This window comes from Euprymna scolopes, chromosome 10 (genome assembly GCF_053919585.1).
Source record: "Euprymna scolopes isolate OS-2025 chromosome 10, ASM5391958v1, whole genome shotgun sequence".
NCBI lineage: Eukaryota > Metazoa > Mollusca > Cephalopoda > Sepiida > Sepiolidae > Euprymna > Euprymna scolopes.
The window spans coordinates 11,153,161-11,168,192 of record NC_136491.1 but is presented as its reverse complement, the minus strand read 5'-3'; the positions used below and the strand labels follow the sequence as shown (position 1 = coordinate 11,168,192).

The window sequence follows — 15,032 nt, the reverse complement described above, 5'->3', positions numbered from 1 at the left end:
GGTTGGGGAAATAAAAGAGAAAGGAAATCTAGTACACGGTGACTATGGAAATTAAATATAGTAAATGAGAAAGAAGTACACTATGGTTAATGAGTCTATAAAAAGTACAAAAGTAACCCGTTGGGGATGCTGGAAAAATAATGAAGAAAATAGGCAGAACTGATTTCTGGGAATCAGTAGCGAATCGCGTTAGGGGTAATTAGGATGTGGCATTAATGTGAGTTCATGTTCTATTGAGAGCGCATCACTGAAAAGTTACAAAAAATAGGGGGAAGTTTACTTTCAAAACTAAATATGCGAATTCATAATGATTTGTAAAGAAAGATTTACATGTATCACTTACTTAGAGTAAACATAGAATGCAGGCCTTATTAAATTAATTGAATAAAATAGAAATTTGCGATTAACATTTAATCCAACCCTGCTCAAAAATATTTGTGAGGCTATCTCTCTATGAATTTAATTACTATTATAATTATATTATAATTATATAATAGTTATTCATTATATATACGGAAACTAGTGTTTCACGCTTACGTAATTATCAGTGTAGGGCAGTTTTTCCTGCCTGTCATCAGATTCGCACCAAACTACGAAGCAAACTATTTGCTCCATTTGTCGAGCCTCTACCTCAGGGTCACAAACAATTGCATTGGGGCTGAAGGGAATGAAAAACTATCAAACGTCGAATTAGAGCAAGTAAAAATGATAATCTTAGAATGTTCGCACGAGTGGAATCATGAACTTTGATTAGATGATAGTTGATTGCCTTCGTTTTAGAAATTTAGATATGTATACATTTTTATGGATGTTCATCTACTGCACTTACTGCTAAATCAATTTCAATGGTTTAAGTTTCACAAAAATATATCAATTGTAACAAGAATTTTATCTGAAACGTATTTAACTAAAATGTAATTAAAGTACATATCACCCATGTCTGCGTCTAACAGCTTCAAATTGTGTGTGTTTAGGAATGAATTCTGAGCTATGTAGTAAATAAATACATGAATATATAAATATAAATATAGATATATATATATATATTATTTATTAATTTTAATTAATAAATTACTACATGCGTAAAAGTAAGCGAAGAAAAATGTAAATAAAGGACAAATAACTCATTTCTTAGAGTAAAAAACGCTCAGAGAGCGAAAACAAAAAGAAAGTAATCGCTAATAAAAAAATAATAATTTATATATATATATATATATATATATATATATATATATATATATATATATATATATATATATATATATATATATATGTGGGGGGGTGTATGATCACTTTTCTCAAACATACCATTTTTACTATTACGTGATTAAGGCAAATACATATGTATAATTTGGTCATAAAATATGACATTAAAGATGACTGCCGCTAATATTCTGAAAAGCTCACCCATGAACTAATGACCGAGATGAACTTTACTTCTGTATTTAATCGAAGGATAATCTATGTTTCAGTGTAATATCGCCTGTGGCGTTTTACAAAGAAACTATTTGTACGAAATAGAATTGAGTTAAAGGGGATATTACATTAAAAAGAAATAATAATAATAATAATAATAATAATAATAATAATATTAATAATAATAATAATAATAATGATAATAATAATAATAATAATAATAATAATAATAATAATAATAATAATAATAATAATAATAATAATAATAATAATAATAATAATCAGATTGCTATTATATCTTTTAATAGTATGGTGTTCGAAAAGTTTTTTCATATTTAACTACATAGGCATATTTTCATTTCGTAAATCTTAACTAGAAGCCTAAGAGAATAGAAATTTACCTTGTACGAAGAAGCATCACACGTATTTGTGCAAAAGAATTTTATTTTTTCATCTGAATATAAATGTAAAAAGATTCATGCTTATTGATGCGATGTTAATATGCTGAATTTATCAACAACCGATAAATGATGGGCGTCCCAAAAGTTAATTCTCGTATTTGTTAAATTAAAAATGTTTATTAGCTACAAAAACGAGAGTAGAACCATTAAAACGACGTCCAGAATTTAGTAAACAGCGACTGTGTGTGGGTGTCCGGGGCTCCTATAATCAGACGAAAGCTTCTCCAAAAGTAATACCCGTAATTGTGTTAACAAAAGTGTAAAATTCTGCAAAAGCGGGAGCGGAATCATTACAACATGAATATTTTGTGCCTCATAATTTATTTTTCATATAATTGATATAGTCTTAATGCCTTTTTTTCCATGTATTTAATGGCGCATCTCTGTTTCTGCCGCGCCTCTATGATTGGAGTTGCTTCCTTAAAGTCTCAAATATCTACGAAAAGCGATGAAACGTTAAAGTTATGAATGTATGATTTCATTCATCATAACGATGCAATTCTCTTTTATCATTTCAAATGAAATTTTAAAAAATACTAGGCAGAAATTGTATAACGTCCGTCGGAAGTTACTTCTTTAGCATTCAACTAATATGGCTTTTTTATTTATCTTGTTTAAGAAAATGTGTTATTAATCTTATAGAAAATTCACAATATTTATTTTATACTACATATTCATGACTTTCCACTCAAGCATACGGCATAATCATATTTGACACACCGGTTCCCGTTAGATCACCGAAGTTAAGTAACGATGAGCTTGGCGAGTACTAGATGGGTGACCATTTAGAACTTCCAGGTGCTGTATGTGCTCTCCGCTTATCTCAGCATTGTTTCCAGTCGTGTTGGACTTCTCCTTGCCACTATGCTGAGGCTATGCTGATTCAAGAGAGGTGTATGGTGATTGCGCAACCCTTGTCACACAATTGCATGCGCGGCTGCCCTTATATGGGATATTATTTGCCTTTCGAGACTGAACGGGGGCATCGACCCACTCGAGGATCTAGATTAATAAAGTTGTCACTGGGATATTAGTAACAATCAGTTGAATAGAGTTTATCACATACTTAGGACGCCGTCTCGATATGAATTTCTGGGTTTTCAAATTGAAGACGGCAATGTTATATTCAGCAGGAAAAATCTGGTTAAGTTGTGCTCAGCAGAATAGGAATTATTGGAAATAACTTTAGTCTTTGAAGTTCTGTTTGTTTGTTGGTAAACATATCTAGACATTAGTGTTCACTCTAGTAATTAAATAGTCAGCATACTTAAGATATAACATGAATACAGCAACGCTCGTAATGAATACAGTATATTTAAACAATTTGGGCGACGGAAATGCCAATATATTTTAGCCACAGCCTTATTGTTGTCAGTCCAAGATATATGTATGAACACAAAAAGTTTCCGAACGTGAGAATTTTATTAAATATGAGAAGTAAATTATTTTATGACTAATATTATTTTAACTTGACAGACTATAAGTGTAAGATTCTAATATTATTTGATATATTTACTTAATTTGTATTAATTATGGTATTTGTTAAATTACCTAGGTTTCAGATCTCTATATACAATGATTATTCAATACCCAGAGGGAAAGAGCTCAAGTATATCTCTCCAATGGTTAGTTAATTCCCTGATAAAGTGACCTCAGTCTTATTTATGTACAATGTTTATCCAAAACCTAGTAGAAGTCGCACGTCTCTATGTACAGTGATTATCTAATAGCCGTCATAAAAGATTTCAATTCTCTCTGTACAATGGCTATTCAATACTCGGCGGAATAGTTATCAGGTCTCACTGTAAAGTAGTAATCCAATACACTAAGAACATATTCTTAGTTCACTTTGTGCAATGGTTATCTAATAAACAGAGGAAAAGATTCTGTCTTGGGCGATTTATCAAGAAGACTAACAATGCGTTCTGTTTACCAGCACGAGTGTTATCCCTCCACACCAATGAAAACATTTCTACTTAAAGTTCGCCCATAACTAAGTTATCTGCATTCCCTGATAGGGACATCCAAATGAGAGGCACGGTGAAACTATACTTGATTAAATGGATCATTGCTTAACAAGATCGGGAGATTTATTGTAACTTACAACGAAATAGAAAGCTTTAAAAATCTAGTTAGATCTCCTTAGTTTCCGTTATTATAAGATTAATAAAACGATTCTACTCTCCTTGTTTATCATTCTTATTTAAGATTACCCACTTAAAAGTAGCTCCATCTCTTTAATCTTTCTCTTATCGATCGACTGACACCACATAACAAAATACAATTCTTTTTTCCAACAAGATGGCGCTACTTGCCACACGTCTCACATATCACTGACATGAGTTACTGACAAGTTTACGGAAGAGAGAACAATAAGCAAATGGTTGTGGCCACCACATTCCCCGGACTTGTCATCATGTTATTTTCATCTTTGGAGGGCTTTAAATCAAAAATAAATCCTCACAATCTAGATCAACTAAAGTAGAACATCAACAACGCTATCAGGAAAATCACCAGAAAAGATCTACATGTAGTATCGGCAAACGTTGTTAAACGTTACCAGAAATGCATAGATGTCATCGTGGATGACTTCCAGCATCCTTTATAACACTACAGGTAATGTAAACAATGCTACAGGTAATGTAAAGGATAGAAGAGGGTGCTTCCTTTCTACCACATTTCTTCTGGGCTACTTTTAAGTGGGCCACCCTGTATTAGGGTGAAATATATTTACCTTGTTGAATTGTAAAGTAAATACTCTTACAAATGGTTACTGAATACTTAGTTTAAATAATGGTGTTACTTATTTTTACATGCAGTTCACCACTTATCAAGGCCCAATGGCCACTCGGGGATAAGGGTTATTGTGTGTACAGTAATCAAAGGGATAGTATAGCAATAGTATTGGAGAATTCGTAAGGTGTCATTACTTAGGGGGGACGGTTCATCAGGAATTTGTTTGTGTTGGACTTGAAGACATCAAGGTTGAAGTCGGGGGGGAAACAGGCGAGCGGAACAGAGTTCCACAGGCGTGCAGTTCTAAGAAAGAAGCTTTGTTCATGGAATCTACATTTTGATTTAAGCACAGATAGGGAGTAGGGACAATTATTCACAGTGGTTTCAGCTAGTCGGGTGGTTTTTGAAAAAGATTGGCGAGGGTGCCAGAGAATGGAGCTCAGACGAGCACTTGCCAAGGAAATAACGATAGAACAACGATAGGCTCGCTACGTCTCTTCTGTGGGAAAGAGGTTGCAGGGTAGAGAAAAGGGCATCCCCCACCAAGCCACGAAGTCTATTTTGTACTCTGTCAAGGCAGGATAGGCGGTTTTTAGCAGCTCCCGCCCAGATGTGGCAGCATTACTCCATCTTTGAATGTACTTGACTCTTATACAGATAGAGAATTGCATCATTAGTGAGATATCTTCTACAGCGGTAGAAGGATCCCACCTTTTCCCCAGCGACCTTGGCCACAGACTTGATGTATGTGTTCCATTTAAGATCAATAGTAAAGATCAAACCCAGGAGCTTATCAAAACCTGGGGCCTCCCCTAGACGAGAGCCATCCATTTCAATTGATGCCAGATGGCGATCAGAGCGTTTATGATGTAGAGAGATTTTATGTTTTATATTTTAGAGATGTACTTATTTGGTGAGGTATCGATTAATATGTTTGAAGTATAGCTATATATCATAAAAAATAGCGATCATATTAGAACGTAATTTGATATTACTAAATATTATAATGGGGGGGGGATATAATAGAATTCGTGACATTTTTTATAGTATCCTATACTTTTGTCTCATTAGCTGCATTTTCCAGAATTTCCACCATTACATGCTATTTTTTTTATTGTTTTAGAGAAGTGGTTCTCAACCTTTTTTTACTCATGGACCGTTGTTCCCTTCTTTTTATCTTGGTGGACCCCTTAATAACTATTGGTCATAAGACAAGCTTCTATTTTTCACTAATATTAATTTTGAGGTTTTAATAATCAAAGAAATAATATAAAATTAAGCTTTATATTTAAATGAAAACTAATTCAATGCAAATAAGGTATTCTACAACAACTATAATAATTATGATATTTATGATAATAAGTAATAATGATAATAAGTAATAATGATAATAAGTAATAATAATAATAATAATAATAATAATAATAATAATAATAACAATAATAATTTAAATTAAAGGGATAATAATTCTTTACCAATATCTTGTATTACAATATTGCAATGTTTCTTCGATGGTTAAGCCGATGGAGATCAAACAGCAGAAATTAAATTTTTAATACTACTAACTATTCTGAGTTGGTTTTCTTCATGGACCACCAAAATATCGTTGTGGACCCCCATTCTGTCGCGAAGATATCGTATTTATTATTATAGAGCTAATTCACTATTGATTATTATATTGTACCTAATATATTGTACTCGTTCAAAATGTTTTAAAAATGATTTTGTTTCATCAGTAAGAATCGTAACCAAAGCATTTACCGATCCAACCGCGTTCCGTATCGTTTGAGTTACTGAGAGGGAAGATTTATCTTTAAACGACTTCATGTTTTTTATTCAGCTTTCATCGTATATTGTCATTTTAATGAGTAATTGATTGAGCACTTGCGAAAAAATTAACCGGCAAAATGGGGGCTAATACTGTTATAAAATTATATATATATATATATATATATATATATATATATATATATATATATATATATATATATATATAGTCATCCACGTACAGAAGTGTTTCTCTATTACACAGCTCATCAGTGCGATAAGACAAGCAATTACCTAAAGCTAGAAACTTGACCGGCCAAACGGCAGTCTGAGCTTCTAACCGTTGCGCAATTTGGCTGCTGCTATGCGGGCAGTGAATTAAGAATGTTTTGATATTGTTCAACCACCTAAGCCCAATTTTTTTACACAAATAGCATCGCTTAATAAACTAATGATAATTTGTATATCATTTCCCAATATGCTTAACCCAATATAGGAAGCATTATATTCATCCACTTACGGTACTGTTTCGCTGTTTCCCAGTTCATCAGTGCGCCTAGACAACAACTACATCAAGCTAGAAACCTGACCGCCCAAAGGACAGTCCAGATTTCTAATCGTTGCTATATAAATATATATATATATGTATATATATATAAATATATATTTATATATATATATATAAATATATATTTATATATATATATATATTTATATATATATATATATATATATATATATATATATATAACGGATCTTCTCTGTCAGCATGTATGTGTGACTGACTCTCAGAGGAATAGTCTCTACCAAAATCCTACGTTATTTTTTTGTGTGTCTTGATACCTAGCAGTGAAGTCGTGCTAAACATTAGTATGGTAAAATGCGAATAAGCGTGTGTATTAGCAGTAACAAAATTAACGGTGGTTTTATCATTAATCACGTGACTTCACGTATGCACCTATCGCCAGTGGATACAACACTAATTTAATTACGCGCACTTGCACTTTTTTGTCACGGAAGCATGGCTATAAGTGTATTTCACATAGAAAAAATAGAAACAAACAAATTTATACATCGTCGCGCTAAAACCACATCTTGGGAACGCATAGAATCTTAAATGCATCTTTCAGTCTCCGAACCGTGGGTATCAGTATTTTATAAACCGCATAACGCCGCATATGTATTCAAGATCCAATTTAGATTGTACACATACTGGAAAAAGCGTACATAGAGACAGATAACTACACATATAAGCACATATATATGTAGATTTAATATATCTAAATATATATGTATATGCTACAAAAACATAGAGAAATACAGGTTGTCGTTCACTTAGCGAAGTGAAATACTTTTGAGCGTTCTAAGTACTTAAATGAATTATTGTTAACACATAGAACATAAGAAGTCCCGGTCTGTTCACTGGGCAGCATCCTAACGCGAGGTGTGTCTTAGTATAAGAAACCAGCTAGCTTTTAAAACAGGGTCCCTCTCGACTAGCTTTAAAACACGGCATAAATCTTATCGGCAAAAGCGCCACAAGCGAAATCGGTAACATTGTGTTCACTGTTCAGAGTAACGGCTCGTGCGAAAAAAAATACACATTTACCAGTACTAGATGCAAAGAGTCCCGTCCATATCTTTCTCCTAACTAGGATCTCAGGCATACATACTAATAATCGTCGTAAACAGATCGTATTTGTAGAAGTATAGAAATAATAATGCACAAACGTAAGATGTTTCCTGTAAACACCTATAGCATTGTGCAGTATTGTCTCTGACATGAATATGGGTTACAAGATAGTGTTCATATATATGCAGGATTTTCGTATTTAATAAATTTAACATCGAATAGTTCAGATTTCTGGTCACATTGCGTCTTCTTGGGTAAAAATTAAAACAGTGTTCCACTACATGAAACATAAAGCTATTTACCCGCCATTTTTCTTACATGACAAAGTGATATGGATCAGGACGAAGATTGAAGCAACCTCACTAGAAGTTATTGTTCCCAATGATGCTGAGTTAAACATAGCTGAGAGAGAAACGATATACATATACTGAGCTCTTATGTACGACATAAAGGAAACTGGAATCTATGGAAGAGCTCGATCATTCCAGTAATTATATGAACATAATCACTCATTAAAAGGAATTTCAAAACTATCTGGCAAATATACCCGACGAAGCAAGTCAAAGCGAAGTTCAACTAATTTCAGTAAATGTGACGTTTAGGAAGTTGAGATGATCTTTCGGGTAAATATCCGGCATTCGGGAAGATGCATTTCCTCATTTAAAACAAAGTAAAAATTAAAAAAAAAATCCGTCGGCTCGATAAAATATGATGCTATGCCATATATCATTTACGCGCACAATATTACTTTAACGCTAAATTTAAGAAAAAATGATATTGTTTGAACAGCAAAGGCGTAGATTGGTGAAAAGTCTCATGTCCTCCATGTAAAAAAAAAAATGATTTCACTTATTTTAATATGTGAGATGTCCCCAAAATTATGCCCCCTGCTTTTATCCCGCCCAGATAAATGCATTGAGTAGAATAAAAGTTTCTTTAACCGAAACTCTCATCTCTCTGTTGTAAATTTTCACGGTGTAATTTCTACAAACAAATTGATCTCATGGACGTACTGCAGAAGAAGAGATGCACCATTAAAAATTTGACGATCAATATGCACCGGCGCCCGGTGAACGTTTTAAAAGCCGATGCAGTCTATGTCAGCACAGTTAGGTTCGACGAATTCAGAACGGTGGCAGAAATGTGAATCACAAAGAACTTTGAGAAAATAACAAACTATTAGAGTAGGAGGTTTTTCGGCATCTAGGTATTTATACAATGTAAAGGCGGGTGTTTGGTGCTTGTTGAGTTAGGTGTATCCGCATTGAGTAGGTGCACACGCTTCCGGTTCGTCAGAGCGCATTATTAAAGAATCTGTAAACCAGGAACATGAATGCAACATTTCAGTGACGGGACATAAGTGTGTGGTTGACAGTACGGGACGTATTAGGTGGGGAATTCGGGAGGGGGGTATCTAAGAGCCAGGGACAAGTTGCAATTCACTAGCCTAGATATGGCAACAACAATCCTCTTTGAGGTCTTTTAATTTAAAGGATTCACAATGAGCATTCACTTTCCCTGCATAAGTAATAGAATCTTCGTCCTCCTGCTTCGAGATATTTAAACATTTATAACGTGTATAGAATAGACTATCTCGTTCACTGAAAATGTTTGACAATATTTTTACTGTTTCACTAAAAGAAATATATTCAGGTTTCTTTGGCAGGATACAATTCGTATACTTTGTATTTTCCTGAGATCCAAGTTTTTGAAGAAGAAGGATAATCTTCTCTTCGTCTGTCCAAGACTGACATCTCTTAGCAAAAATATTTTCGTATCTCCGAAAATATGCCTGAAAAGTTAACCCATTTGTTGGCTCGTATACAAATTCGGATAAAGAATTTGCTATTACTATAGGAGTGAAACGACAGTCTTTCTGCTGCGTTAAAATACTCTGTAGTATTTCGCTTTGCTTCAATTGTTGTTGCTGAAGTAATTCCATCTGCTTTTGTTGTGCAAACAATGCCGATTGCATAGTTCTAGTGAATTCCGCTAATTGCTCCATGTTAAATTTTTTTTTTTACAAAACCACACAATTAAACAAAAGATTAACCCAAATGTCCTATAAATTCAATGAATTAAAAACACAATTTCCTTCCGAAGAGAAAAAAAAAACACCTCCAGCCGAATAAAACTTTAAATGGACACTTCTTTTTTTTTAAAATGTTCTTTTCAAAAAAAATGTTCGCTTCAAAACGTCAATTTCTCTTTTTTTTTAGGACCGTAACAGACTGAAACACTTACTTTTTAAATGTTCGCTCTGTCGAAGTTTTTTTTTTCTTCTTCCTTCTTTGGATTTCTTTTGTTTTCTGCTCGTTAATCTTCTTGTGTGCTTTTTCCTTCACTTTGTTTTTTAGTGAGTTTCGTTCGAATTCTTCGTCGCCAGTTGTTATATCGTAGATTATATGAATAACAAGTCATTACTGGGGTTGTACAGAATGGGTTTATTTAGGTAAAAAGGTACACACATTTCTAAGCGTCCATTGACAGCTTAGTACTGAATTCTGTCTCCCACGTGAGGAGAGTTTGCTTGTCGTTTTATAGACGTAACAGTCCATTCATTTGAGAGGTGTTGGGTCAGTCCATTATATCAATAAGAAAAACAAAAAAGTCATAATTATTCAATTTTTTTTAATATTTAGTTTTAATATTATTTTACGGAAGAAGTGTTTATAATTATTTTCTTATTTGGATTCATCTCATCAAACATGTATTATTTTACTAGCGCAATAGGTGGGTGAGGTCGCCAGGTCGTACACTACGCTTATAGATATTTGAAATCATATGACAACGAAATTTGATCTTAATATTCAAATAGAAGAGGATAAATAAAATTTGTGACATTTTTATCTAACCCCATAGCGTCTATCTTATGAGCTACATTTTCCAGAATTTCTACCATTATGTGTGTTTTTTTAATTGCTTTAGTGTTCGCATTCATACTGGCTTTGATATATCAGTACTTTAAACAATACATTTCCACCCACATTTAATTATTTAACTAGTGGTCATTGCCCGCTCATACAATTTTTAGCCCGGCCATAAAATACTAAGCCCGTTCATAAACTACGGTTGATTATATTTTAATTTATGCAGATATCATATTTGATATTACAGAACCAATTCACTATTTAATATTATGTTGTAAAATTATTAAATCATTTCTCTCTGACAGGCTCATAAGAGTAGTGGTTGACGGGCAGAAATCAGAGGCCGACCGTATTAATGCTGTCCCTCAGGTGTCCAGGTTGGGCCCAACTCTCTTCCTGGTCTACATCAATGATCTTGCAAAACACATTCTTAAATCATTTGTTGACATCTATGCTGATGACACGACCATCTATGGCTCACATCAAACGCCGTAAATGACAAAGTTCTTCTGATTCTCTCTTCTCTGGCCTTGAGCGCGTGGTACTGTGGGGGAAGAGGTAGCTGGTTACTTTTAATGCATCTAATACAATACATGATCAACGCTTTGATCACCATCTGGCATTAATTGAAATGGATGGCTCTCGTCTATGGGAGGCTCCATGTTTTGACAAGCTTCTGGGTTTTACCTTTACTCCTGATCTGAAAAAGAATACGTACATCAAGCCTGTTGCCCAGATCGCTTGAAAAATGGTGGAATCCTTCTACCGCTCCGGAAGATATCTCAATACTGATGCAATTCTATATTTGTATAAAAGCCAAGTACGTCCAAGCATGGAGTACTGCTGCCACATCTGGGCTGAAGCTGCTAAAAATATCCTATCCTGCCTTGACAGAGTACAAAATATTCTTCGTGGCTTAGTGGAGAATGGCCTTTTCTTTTCCCTGCAACCTCTCTCCCACAAAAGAGATATCGCAAAAGAGATATCGCGAGCCTGTCTTTGTTTCATTATTTTTTCCATGGCAGGTACTCTGCCGAGATCTAATCCCTGGTTCCCCTTGCCAATCTTTCACGAAAACAAACATCTAGCTTATACCACTGTCAATAATATTCCCCACTCTTTATATGTGCTTAAATCAAAATGTAGATTCCATGAACAAAGCTTTTTCTTAGAAGTGCACGCCTGTTGAACTCTCTTCCGTTTATTTGTTTCCTACCTGACTACAACTTGGATGTCTTCAAGTCCAACATAAACAAATTCCTTATATTGATAAGTGGTGACCTTTATGTAAAAAATAATGTATAGTAATGGTTTGTAAATTTAAAATAATAATGGCTTAAGTACGTCAAAAAAATCTGAAAACAAAATATGTAATGCTCACACCACGTGTACTACCGATGTGGCTATCGAGATGGGCGCAGTAAAGATTTATTATTGAAGCGAATTGAATATGAGCATGCGTAGAAAGAAGACAAATATGTCAGAAGTTGGATTTAAACTTGTTGATATCTGTCTACGCGCGTGATTTTACTCGATATAAAGCATTAATGCTTTATGTTTCCATTTCGTTTTAATTTAAATGTTAGGTTACAAGTATCTTAAGAGTTTATCGTTTAAATATTTACACACAGAGAGAAACACACATCTCTCATTATACTTGTTTTTTTTAAATTTTATTTTCAATGGTAATTTCAAAAAGAACTTTATTAAAAGTCATATGATATGGAGACTGATATAGCAAAAGTCGTGGCATCTGCACAATTTTAATATTTGAGTTGAGGTATTGTTTTTATTTGTGTTATTTTAAAACATGACTAAACAGATATCCGAATTAAGTTAAGAATATATGCTGAAAACATTGCGTGTTGAAATTCTACGTCACAAAAGAAAACACAAAATAAAAGTATATGTAATAATAGAAGTGTTTTTAACTTCTTAAAAATATAAAATGTATGCGAGATGCCGTAATAGTTAATATGTAACCTCTTCAAATCTGTCTGTCAGCCTCTCTCTTTTTCTTCCATTCCTTATTGTAGTCTGCTCTTTCTCTTCTCTCTCTCTCCCTTTATATATATATATATATATATATATATATATATATATATATAGTCTGTTTATTATACAAACATTATTGGTTACATATGGGCATATCGGTTTCAGTTAAGTCCTACGTCAAGAACAATCATCAGACGAAGAAAGAATTTTGGTCCGATGGAGATTTTGGGCTGAATTGGGACTCCATTGAAACATATATGCACATATGCAACCAATGATGTTTGTATAATAAATATAGTATAGTCCAGCACTATCTTGCATTGAGCACTTTTTAATAACCACGCAAGTTTCAGTTGATTTACATCTAGGAAACCAATCGATACAACCGATATATATATATATTTATATATATATATTTATATATATATATAATTTATTGTTTACCAGACCAAAGTCATATATATATATATATATATATATATATATATATATATATATATATATATATATATATATATATATATATATATATATATATACTGGTAGGTTTATATAATAGCTGGCCGCCGGCATTGCTGTGTCCTACAATACGCTTAAACATGATATTTATTTATGCATATTTATTATTATAGAATCAATCCTCTATTGATTCTTATATAGTAATAAATCGCTTTGTGAACTTATTCGCAAAAAATATAAATATATAAAAATAAAATAAAAATAGAAAATAATAATGATAATATTGTTCATCATATTCCGGTTGTGTTTCTTTAGAATATAACGCCAGATGATATTTGGACTTTACAATAAATATACTGAAAATTAACTCATGATCAATGTTTAGTTTTAAAATATGTAAAGGAAGAAATGATTTGCAGCGACTTTAAACTGTTCTTTAACTGTAAATTGAACACGTTGATAAAAAATAAAATAAAATGGTGAAGTACACCCGGCATCCTTCCATAAGTATCGGATGCTCTGTCTCTAAGATTTTGAAGAACCATTTTTTAATAGAGTATCTTTCTTTTGTTTTTTTTTAAGTCGATTTCTATTCAACCCATAGTTGTGACTCTAACAGGTACTACCACTCCGGGGCAGAGTGGGCCTGGTAACAATGGCAATTAAAGGGTTGCTCCACATTCTCCAAAATAGCCCAAAGACATATAGTAGAGAGGAGGATCAAAGATAAAAATCACATGATGACATGTCCAGCGAACCCTTTGCATATTGTTCTCTCTTCCGTAAATATCTCATGAACTCGTGTCCGTGAAACATGAGACGTGTGGCATGTAAAGCCATTTTGTTGGAAAAAATGCATTTTTTCTTGTGGTGTCAGTTGGTTTTTAAGGGAAAGAACATAGAGATCGGGGTTACTTCTTAGTGGGCCGCTTAATCTGAAAAAAACATTGATTAGAGAAAGATTAAAGAGATAGTGTTACTTTTTTGTGAGCTACTCTGTATATATATATATATATATATATATATATATATATATATATATATAGAGAGAGAGAGAGAGAGAGAGAGAGAGAGAGAGAGATACACTGAAATTCGTTTTGTGTGTGAAGAACGATTTCTAGTAAAGTATTCGATCAATTTTAGGTCTCCATTTTAGAACTTGATATATAAGGGGATACAAACCTGTAGAAAGCAATTCAGTTTTTACTGGTAAAAAATGATGCTTACTGATCCACATTGAAAAAATAGATCTTACATACATTATAAAGTTTTATTCGCATTTTGCCTGGATCAGGTGGTAGCAAATACCGCTGGAAACCAAAATGTTTTGGTTTTAATTCTTTCTGATGGCATACAAGTAATTATTGTTTTAATACATATTATATGTTTCCATGTATTTTTTGTCTACGCGTGCTACGAGAATATTATGTATTACGCATTGTGAGAAGTAAATACATAAGTACATATATAATTAGTCACATTTTGAATTAAGGTACACTCAGCCATTATATGATCGTTAAATGACCGCCATATCACCAATGTAGATACGAAACATCTTATGAGATTTTTCTTAAAAATAAACAAAACTGATTGATAAGTTTGATCAACGAAATTCATTCTTCGTATATTTTAGGTATGTGACGATTTATCGGAATCAAGAATAAAAAAGGAAAAACCTCGGAACTTTTTGTGGGT

General features: G+C 33.1%; 1 pseudogene; it reads left to right on the top strand.

The window, feature by feature from the left end:
• The first annotated feature begins 2,569 nt into the window (after positions 1-2,569).
• Positions 2,570-2,687, top strand: LOC145286615 (5S ribosomal RNA; annotated as a pseudogene).
• Positions 2,688-15,032: the final 12,345 nt, after the last annotated feature.